The following is an 11789-nucleotide window of genomic DNA, read 5'->3' as shown; positions in this document are numbered from 1 at the left end:
AGCAGAATATGGCATTGGCGGCATGGGTGGCACTGTCTGCAGCAGAATATGGCATTGGCGGCATGGGTGGCACTGTCTGCAGCAGAATATGGCATTGGCGGCATGGGTGGCACTGTCTGCAGCAGAATATGGCATTGGTGGCATGGGTGGCACTGTCCATAATGTATATATGCTGCTGCATCAGTAGTAGATCTTGACCCCCCCAAGCAAGCACACACCTGTGTAACTTCTAGCTGAGCCCCACGAGGCACTTCTTCCCTGATCCTGCTGCTGCCTGGACTGGAGTGTCCACAAACGATTCCATTCAGACTGCAGCTACTTCTTTTTTGTCTTCTGCCACCGTCGCTCTCCTCACTGACACTTATCTCATGAGGAGGGGGAGGAATCACTCCGCGGCGCCAGGTGGAAGGCACGATAGAGGACGCGCTGGCTGGGACTTGAGCCACAGCCAGCATGAGGAGCGGGTGCGGAAGAGGCATTCTTCCATGCCCGAAATAGAGGAAATAGTCCCTCCCCTGCCGCCACCTAGTCTGCAGATAGCTATCTGCAAAAAAAAACGTAACAAATAACTGGTGGTGGTGGGCGCTATTTAGTTGGTAGTTGAGTCGGACGGGCTCTGATCGGCTGTGGCTTATTATATTAATTATTTTTCTGCTCAGCTTGCCCGGGCCCCCCTGCTGTCTGGGCCCCGTACAACAGAGCCAGTTGTACTGGCCTATCAGCGGCCCTGGGCACCAGGCAGAAGGGACTGCTTCTGGGAGCGAAGGAGGAGGCGGGAAGGGGTAGGGGAAGGTTTCCAGCAGAGGTGACAGCTGGTGGGGGGAAAGAACCAGGTAGAGGTGACAACTGGTGGGAGGGGGGGAGTAGGTGGGAAGGAGTAGGGGAAGGTCCCTGGAAGAAATTACAGCTTGTGGGGGGAGGAGGAGGTGGGTAAAGGTACCCGGAAAAAGCAACAGCTGGTGAAAAGGGAGGGAGGTGGATGTGGGGAAGGTCCACGGCAGAAGTGACAGTTGGTGGGAGGGGAGGAAGAGGCAGGGAAGGTACCCAGCAGAAATGATACCTGGATGAAGGGGATGAGGAGACGGGGAAGGCACCAAGCAGAGGTGACAGCTGGTGGGGGGATGAGGAGGGGGGAAGGCACCAGGCAGAGGTGACAGTTGGTGGGAGGGGAGAAGGAGGCGGGGAAAGCACCAAGCAGAGGTGACAGTTGGTGGGAGGGGAGAAGGAGGCGGGGAAGGCACCAAGCAGAGCTGACAGTTGGTGGGAGGGGAGGAGGAGGCGGGGAAGGCACCAAGCAGAGGTGACAGTTGGTGGGAGGAGGAGGAGGTGGGGAAGGCACCAAGCAGAGGTGACAGTTGGGAGGGGAGAAGGAGGCGGGGAAGGCACCAAGCAGAGGTGACAGTTGGTGGGAGGAGGAGGAGGTGGGGAAGGCACCAAGCAGAGGTGACAGTTGGTGGGAAGGGAGAAGGAGGCAGGGAAGGCACCAGGCAGAGGTGACAGTTGGTGGGAGGGGAGAAGGAGGCGGGGAAGGCACCAGGCAAAGGTGAAAGTTGGTGGGAGGGGAGAAGGAGGCATGGAAGGCACCAGGCAGAGGTGACAGTAGTCGGGAGGGGAGAAGGAGGCGGGGAAGGCACCAAGCAGGGGTGACAGTTGGTGGGAAGGGAGAAGGAGGTGGGGAAGGTACCAAGCAGAGGTGACAGTTGGTGGGGGGAGGAGGAGGCGGGGAAGGCACCAGGCAGAGGTGACACTTGGTGGGAGGGGAGAAGGAGGTGGGGAAGGTACCAAGCAGAGGTGACAGTTGGTGGGAGGGGAGAAGGAGGCGGGGAAGGCACCAGGCAGAGGTGACACTTGGTGGGAGGGGAGAAGGAGGCGGGGAAGGCACCAAGCAGAGGTGACAGTTGGTGGGAGGGGAGAAGGAGGCGGGGAAGGCACTAAGCAGAGGTGACAGCTGGTGGGGGGAGGAAGAGGCGGGGAAGGCACCAGGCAGAGGTGACACTTGGTGGGAGGGGAGAAGGAGGTGGGAAGGGGTAGGGCAATCCCGCTGACAACTGAAATGTCATCAGCAGTGGCCCCACTCCTTAACAACTGATACTTGAAAAGGGAGGGAGGTGGATGTGGGGAAGGTCCACGGCAGAAGTGACAGTTGGTGGGAGGGGAGGAAGAGGCAGGGAAGGTACCCAGCAGAAATGATAGCTGGATGAAGGGGAGAAGGAGGCGGGGAAGGCACCAAGCAGAGGTGACAGTTGGTGGGAGGGGAGAAGGAGGCGGGGAAGGCACCAAGCAGAGGTGACAGTTGGTGGGAGGGGAGAAGGAGACGGGGAAGGCACCAAGCAGAGGTGACAGCTGGTGGGGGGAGGAAGAGGCGGGGAAGGCACCAGGCAGAGGTGACACTTGGTGGGAGGGGAGAAGGAGGTGGGAAGGGGTAGGGCAATCCCGCTGACAACTGAAATGTCATCAGCAGTGGCCCCACTCCTTAACAACTGATACTTGCCATTATTCTTTGGTTTACATTTCAGCTGTCAGCGGGGAATCATGCTGTAAGCTGAAAGAACCAAGCAAAATGCTTAGCATCAGCACCGATCCTGGGATCGGTTCAACCCTAGGAAAAAATAGAAACTAGATTACCAATACCATAATTCCTGTTTCCTGGTATACTGTATCTCAATGGTATCACACATGGATTGGCTCTGTCCCCTGAACAATCCCCCCCGTTGTGTCTATTTTAGAATTAGAGCCTCAGAAGGGGCGTTCCCTCTTCAGCAAATGGTGTTTATAAAAAAAGTGACTGCGCTCCGTGCTGAAGATGATGTGATATTCCTCCTATGACCACTCCTGTTCACACCGCAATTAGTTGACTTCCCCGCTGACAGCTGAATGTAAACAGAAAAAAAAAACAGCATGGAGTCCCCCCAATTCATACCAGGCCCTTCAGGTCTGGTAGGAATTTTTAAGGGGAATCCCATGCCAAAATTAAAAAAAATATGGTTTGAACCCCCTAAAACCCATACGAGTAGTGATGGACGACCTTCTGTGATGGGCAAACCGCGAACGTGGCGCGGCGGACCCCATTGACTTTAATGGCAGGAGAACCTTAAAAACCTCCAGGTCACATTTTCAGCCACAAAATACTTACTAGCTGTGCACACATAGTCCCACCACATGGACACTGACATAACACATGTATGAAGTGAATCTGGGATCGACAACGACAAGCATTCTTTTTTTATCTGTGAAATTTTAACAATTCAGGAGCGCATGAAGTCCATGGAGGAGAGGCAAGGTCAGGGCAGGCTATGAAGGGGGTGCAGGAGATGATCAGTGCCACAGTCCAGGCAGCGCAGTCCTGTGCCAGTGTCCCAGTGTGCCAACCTGTGCTTGAGCCCCTCCCTCTGCCCGGCCCTTACCCCCACCTATGCAGGGCTCCACTGCGGTGGTCCGGAGGTGCCAGTCCAGTCTGATCCTCAGCCATGGTGCTGGCACTGCCTGCTGATTGGCTTCTCTGCTGCTATCTCCCTCACTGTCTTAAACCAGCACCACGATAGAGACTGAGCACTGACACCAGCAACGCGATAGAGACTGAGCACTGACACCAGCAACGCGGTAGAGACTGAGCACTGACACCAGCAACGCGGTAGAGACTGAGCACTGCCACTAGCACCGAGATAGAGAGCACTGGCACCAGCACCTAGATAGAGAACACTGACACCAGCACCTAGATAGAGAGCATTGACACCAGCACCGTGATAGAGAGCACTGACACCAGCACCGAGATAGAGAACACTGAGACCACACCAGCACAGAGATAGAGAGAGAGCACTGACACCAGCACAGAGATAGAGAGCAATGACACCAGCACCATGATAGAGAGCACTGACACCAGCACCGAGATAGAGAGCACTGACACCAGCACCGTGATAAAGAGCAATGACACCAACACCGTGATAAAGAGCAATGACACCAGCACCGTGATAAAGAGCAATGACACCAGCACCGTGATATAGAGCACTGACACCAGCACCGTGATAGAAAGCAATGACACCAGCACCGTGATATAGAGCACTGACACCAGCACCGTGATAGAGAGCACTGACACCAGCACCGTGATAGAGAGCACTGACACCAGCACCGTGATAGAGAGCACTGACACCAGCACCGTGATAGAGAGCACTGACACCAGCACTGAGATAGAGAGCACTGACACCAGCACCAATATATAGAGCACTGACACCAGCACCGAGATAGAGAGCACTGGCACCAGCACCGAGATAGAGAGCACTGGCACCAGCACCGTGATAGAGAGCAATGACACCAGCACCGTGATAGAGAGCACTGACACCAGCAACGTGATAGAGAGAGAGCACTGACACCAGCACTGAGATAGAGAGCACTGACACCAGCACCGAGATAGAGAGCACTGACACCAGCACCGAGATATAGAGCACTGGCACCAGCACCGAGATAGAGAGCACTGGCACCAGCACCGAGATAGAGAGCACTGGCACCAGCACCGAGATAGAGAGCACTGGCACCAGCACCGAGATATAGAGCACTGACACCAGCACCAAGATATAGAGCACTGACACCAGCACAGAGATAGAGAGCACTGGCACCAGCACAGAGATAGAGAGCACTGGCACCAGCACCGAGATAGAGAGCACTGGCACCAGCACCGAGATAGAGAGCACTGGCACCAGCACCGAGATAGAGAGCACTGGCACCAGCACCGAGATAGAGAGCACTGACACCAGCACCATGATAGAGAGCACTGACACCAGCACCGAGATAGAGAGCACTGACACCAGCACCGTGATAGTGAGCACTGACACCAGCACCGTGATAGAGAGCACTGACACCAGCACCGTGATAGAGAGCACTGACACCAGCACCGTGATAGAGAGCACTGACACCAGCACCGTGATAGAGAGCACTGACACCAGCACCGTGATAGAGAGCACTGACACCAGCACTGAGATAGAGAGCACTGACACCAGCACCAAGATATAGAGCACTGACACCAGCACCGAGATAGAGAGCACTGGCACCAGCACCGAGATAGAGAGCACTGGCACCAGCACCGTGATAGAGAGCAATGACACCAGCACCGTGATAGAGAGCACTGACACCAGCAACGTGATAGAGAGAGAGCACTGACACCAGCACTGAGATAGAGAGCACTGACACCAGCACCGAGATAGAGAGCACTGACACCAGCACCGAGATATAGAGCACTGGCACCAGCACCGAGATAGAGAGCACTGGCACCAGCACCGAGATAGAGAGCACTGGCACCAGCACCGAGATAGAGAGCACTGGCACCAGCACCGAGATATAGAGCACTGACACCAGCACCAAGATATAGAGCACTGACACCAGCACAGAGATAGAGAGCACTGGCACCAGCACAGAGATAGAGAGCACTGGCACCAGCACCGAGATAGAGAGCACTGGCACCAGCACCGAGATAGAGAGCACTGGCACCAGCACCGAGATAGAGAGCACTGACACCAGCACCATGATAGAGAGCACTGACACCAGCACCGAGATAGAGAGCACTGACACCAGCACCGTGATAGTGAGCACTGACACCAGCACCGTGATAGAGAGCACTGACACCAGCACCGAGATAGAGAGCACTGACACCAGCACCGAGATAGAGAACACTGACACCAGCACCGTGATATATAATATGCTTTCTATATTTGAAAGAAAGTATATTTTACGTGTACAACCCTATATACTGTACACCTATACCAGTCCTTAAAAGGACCTTTGTGGACCTAATAGTAATAGCTAGTGATTAAACTGACTGTCCCTGCTCCACACAGCGTCCTGTCCCTACACTGACAAAAGACAGCTGCAGAATCGGTCAGCAGTGCACTCAGCAATCAGCAGCACAGCAGTGCACCAGAACCCTATATACTGTACACCTATACAAGTCCTTAAAAGGACTTTTGTGGACCTAATAGCTAGTGATTTGTGTCACTACAGTCTGTCCCTGCTCCACACAGCGACCTGTCCCTACACTGACAAAAGACAGAATGTAAAATGGCCGCCAGATCAGGTCTATTTATAAGTTAGGGGGAATGTCCAATTGTCCATGTGCTGAAATGTCTCAATTGGCTGTCCTGTACCCCATGATGGATGTGTCATCATGGGTCAAAGTTCTTTCACAATGTAAACGCATATGTCCGCCGGGCGAAATCTGCCGGTTTGGCGAATCGCAAACACGCAAAATTTGCCGCGAACCGTCTGCCGTGCGAACCGCAAGGCCATCTCTACACACGAGACCCTTATCCAAGCATGCAGCCTGGCATGCCAGGAAAGGGGGGAATGAGCGAGCCCCCCCTCCTGAACCATACCAGGCCACATGCCCTCAACATAGAGGGGTGCTTTGGATCAACCCCCCCGAAAACGAGAACAAGGGCCTCTTCCCCACATCTCTGGCCCAGTGGTTGTGGGGGTGCGGGGATGACTAATTGGAATCTGGAAGACCCCTTTACTTATGTGAATGAGTAGGGGCACATCAGTGTGTAAAAACACAATAACAGTTTTTGGCAAGTCCTTTATTAAAAAAACAAACTGAATTGGAATCAATTTTTCGACCAAACCGAATTCAAGTAAACAATTTAGAATTCCTTAGAAAACGAATAAACAAAATGAAAAAAATAATAATTTTAATGTCTTAATCCATCACATAAAGAATGAACAATTCCACAATCAATCATTTTAACCTAGCTTGATGTCACATCCATATCGACGCGTTTCATCGCACAGATTTTACACAGCTCCTGAGGAAGTCCTTGTGATGAAATCCATTGAGGCAGGTTTGATGTCAGACACTGAGGGGAGCACAGAAGCATCGGGGGGGGGGGGTTTCTATGTTTTGTCATTTTAACACTTTAATAAAATTATCTTGAATGCTACAACTGCTATAACGATTGTTTCCTTTTATTTGTGGTGGGCCGAGAGCTGGATGGAGAAGGATTGTGACGGGAGGGAGAGCTGGGAGCAAAGGGGTCCGGGGGGGGTAAACTCATCTTCCTACCGTCTTAGAAATAGGTGGTAAATTTGGTGAGCACTTTGTACTTATGAGTGTCTGTGCACAGAGGTGATCGATCGAGGGCAGGAAGCCGTTCTGTATGCTGAGCGAATGTACAGCTCTGTTGGTTTGGGGACATTTTTTATTAGGTGATTTAAGCCCCATTATACCTGGAATTGTGATGACTTATCACATTATTGAATGTTTTTTATTTATTTTTTTGGATTGTTGCTTTTTACTAGTAATTGTTATTATGTCACATATATGTTTTTTGGAAGAAATTGATATTTGGGTGTTAGAATTTGATAGTGCCGGTTTTTATTTTTTATAGTATTATTTATCCCGGGAGAAACATTTTCCAGCTGCTCTGAGAGTAATAATGTTGGGGGAGGACAGAAGTCCAGCGCTGTGAGATATGGGCAGGTATAAGAATTACTCCCAGGGGTGTCAGTGATGGATAAATACCGATATATCAAGAGACACAGAGCAGAGGGACGGAGCCCTCACACCTCACCTGTACACAGGTATGTACAGAGCCCTCACACCTCACCTGTACACAGGTATGTACAGAGCCCTCACACCTCACCTGTACACAGGTACGTACAGAGCCCTCACACCTCACCTGTACACAGGTATGTACAGAGACATCACACCTCACCTGTACACAGGTATGTACAGAGACATCACACCTCACCTGTACACAGGTATGTACAGAGCCCTCACACCTCACCTGTACACAGGTATGTACAGAGACATCACACCTCACCTGTACACAGGTATGTACAGAGACATCACACCTCACCTGTACACAGGTATGTACAGAGACCTCACACCTCACCTGTACACAGGTATGTACAGAGCCCTCACACCTCACCTGTACACAGGTACGTACAGAGCCCTCACACCTCACCTGTACACAGGTATGTACAGAGACATCACACCTCACCTGTACACAGGTATGTACAGAGACATCACACCTCACCTGTACACAGGTATGTACAGAGACCTCACACCTCACCTGTACACAGGTATGTACAGAGACATCACACCTCACCTGTACACAGGTACGTACAGAGCCCTCACACCTCACCTGTACACAGGTATGTACAGAGACATCACACCTCACCTGTACACAGGTATGTACAGAGACATCACACCTCACCTGTACACAGGTATGTACAGAGACATCACACCTCACCTGTACACAGGTACGTACAGAGCCCTCACACCTCACCTGTACACAGGTATGTACAGAGACATCACACCTCACCTGTACACAGGTATGTACAGAGCCCTCACACCTCACCTGTACACAGGTATGTACAGAGACATCACACCTCACCTGTACACAGGTATGTACAGAGCCCTCACACCTCACCTGTACACAGGTATGTACAGAGACATTACACCTCACCTGTACACAGGTATGTACAGAGCCCTCACATCTCACCTGTACACAGGTATGTACAGCGATATCACACCTCACTTGTACACAGGTATGTACAGAGCCCTCACACCTCACCTATACACAGGTATGTACAGAGATATCACACCTCACTTGTACACAGGTATGTACAGAGCCCTCACACCTCACCTGTACACAGGTATGTACAGAGACATCACACCTCACCTGTACACAGGTATGTACAGAGCCCTCACACCTCACCTGTACACAGGTATGTACAGAGACATCACATCTCACCTGTACACAGGTATGTACAGAAACATCACACATAACCTGTACACAGGTATGTACAGAGACATCACACCTCACCAATACACAGGTACATACAGAGACATCACACCTCACCTATACACAGGTATGTACAGAGACATCACACCTCACCTGTACACAGGTATGTACAGAGACATCACACCTCACCTGTACACAGGTATGTACAGAGAAATCACACCTCACCTATACACAGGTATGTACAAAGACATCACATTTCACCTATACAAAGGTATGTACAGAGACATCACACCTCACCTATACACAGGTACATACAGAGAAATTACACCTCACCTGTACACAGGTACATAGAGAGACATCACATCTCACCTGTACACAGGTACATACAGAGCCCTCACACCTCACCTATACACAGGATGTACAGAGACATCACATCTCACCTGTACACAGGTATGTACAGAGACATCACATCTCACCTGTACACAGGTATGTACAGAGACATCACACCTCACCTGTACACAGGTATGTACAGAGACATCACACCTCACCTGTACACAGGTATGTACAGAGACATCACACCTCACCAATACACAGGTACATACAGAGACATCACACCTCACCTATACACAGGTATGTACAGAGACATCACACCTCACCTGTACACAGGTATGCACACAGAGCCTCACAGGTACACAGATATGTACAGAGCCCTCACACCTCACCTGTAAACAAGTACATACAGAACCTCACACCTCACCTGTACACAGGTACATCCAGAGACATCACACCTCACCTGTACACAAATGCACACAGAGCCTCACATGTACACAGGTATGTACAGAGCCCTCACACCTCAACTGTAAACAAGTACATACAGAACCACACACCTCACCTGTACACAGGTACATACAGAGACATCACATCTCACCTGTACACAGGTACACACATTGGCCTCACACCTTACCTGTACACAGGTAGTTACAGGAATCATTTGTGTCCCAATTCTGAGAAGGGGGCACTGGACGGTATTACACCTCATCTGCACACAGGTACATGCAGGGATCCTTCAATACTCATTTCTTTGGGGATATGGGGAATGCTAGATATAACCACACCTCACCTACACACAGGTAACATACAGAGACCTCACACCTCACCTGTACACAAGTAAAATGCAGAGCCATCACACCTCACCTGTACACAAGTAAAATGCAGAGCCATCACACCTCAAGTACACACAGGTAGTTACAGAGCTCTCACTGACACCTCACCTGTACACAGGTATATAGAGGGCTCCGTCATAACTCGTCTTGGGGAGTGGGAACAACTCCCCTGTTCGCAGGTATGTACATGGCCCTCACACCTCACTTATACACAGGTATGAATGTTGTACATCATTCATGTCTTATTTCTGAGGGGAAGTTTTCTCCCTATTGTGGGATCACCAGTCCATTATTTATATATTGTGAGGTCACCAGTCCGGTATTTATATATTGTGGGGTCACCAGTCCGGTATTTATATATTGTGGGGTCACCAGTCTGGTATTTGTATATTGTGCGGTCACCAGTCCGGTATTTATATATTGTGGGGTCACCAGTCCGGTATTTATATATTGGGGGATCACCAGTCCGGTATTTATATATTGTGGGGTCACCAGTCCGGTATTTATATATTGTGGGGTCACCAGTCCGGTATTTATATATTGTGGGGTCACCAGTTCGGTATTTATACATTGTGGGGTCACCAGTCCGGTATTTATATATTGTGGGGTCACCAGTCCGGTATTTGTATATTGTGCGGTCACCAGTCCGGTATTTATATATTGTGGGGTCACCAGTCCGGTATTTATATATTGTGGGGCCACCAGTCCGGTATTTATATATTGTGGGGTCACCAGTCCGGTATTTATATATTGTGGGGTCACCAGTCCGGTATTTATATATTGTGGGGTCACCTGTCCGGTATTTATATATTGTGGGGTCACCTGTCCGGTATTTGTATATTGTGGGGTCACCAGTCCTGTATTTATATATTGTGGGGTCACCAGTCCGGTATTTATATATTGTGGGGTCACCAGTCTGGTATTTATATATTGTGGGGTCACCAGTCCGGTATTTATATATTGTGGGGTCACCAGTCCGGTATATATATATATATATATATATTGCGGGGTCACCAGTCCGGTATTTATATATTGTGGGGTCACCAGTCCGGTATTTATATAATGAAATCATATCCCCTCTCAGGCGTCTCTTCTCCAGAGAGAATAAGTTCAGAGCTCACAACCTTTCCTCATAACCAATATCCTCCAGACCCTTTATTAGCTTTGTTACCCTTCTTTGTAGTCGCTCCATTTCCAGTACATCCTTCCTGAGGACTGGAGCCCAGAACTGGACAGTATACTCCAGGTGCGGCCGGACCAGAGTCTTGTAGAGGGGAGAATTATCCTTTTATCTCTGGAGTTGATCCCTTTTTAATGCCAATATTCTGTTTGCTTTGTTAGCAGCAGCTTGGCATTGCTGAGCCCATCATCTACTAGGACCCCCAGGACCTTCTCCATCCTAGATCCCCCCCAGAGGTTCCCCTCCCCCCAGGTCCTCCTCCATCCTACATCCCCCCAGAGGTTCTCCCCCCAGTCTATAGATTGCATTCAGATTTTTGCCCCCGGAATGCATTATTTTACATTTTTCTACATTGAACCTCATTTGCCATGTAGTTGCCCCTCCCCCCATTCATTTGTTCAGATCTTCTTGCAAAGTTTCCACATCCTGCGGAGAAGTTATTTCCCTGCTTAGCTTAGTATCATCCGCAAATACAGAGATTGAGCCATTTCCCCCATCCCCCTCCTCCAGGTCATTTATGAACAAATTAAATATGATTGGTCCCAGCACAGAACCCTGGGGGACCCCACTACCCACCCCCGACCATTCCGAGTACTCCCCATTTATCACCACCCTCTGAACTCGCCCTTGTAGCCAGTTTTCAATCCATGTCCTCACCCTATGGTCCATGCCAACGGACCTTATTTTGTACAGTAAACGTTTATGGGGAACTGT

This window comes from Lithobates pipiens, unplaced genomic scaffold (genome assembly GCF_037356315.1).
Source record: "Lithobates pipiens isolate NorthernLeopardFrog02 unplaced genomic scaffold, aLitPip1_a1.2 Scaffold_41, whole genome shotgun sequence".
NCBI classification, from domain to species: domain Eukaryota; kingdom Metazoa; phylum Chordata; class Amphibia; order Anura; family Ranidae; genus Lithobates; species Lithobates pipiens.
The sequence above is the reverse complement of the archived record's forward strand: the minus strand, read 5'-3'. Positions refer to the sequence as shown.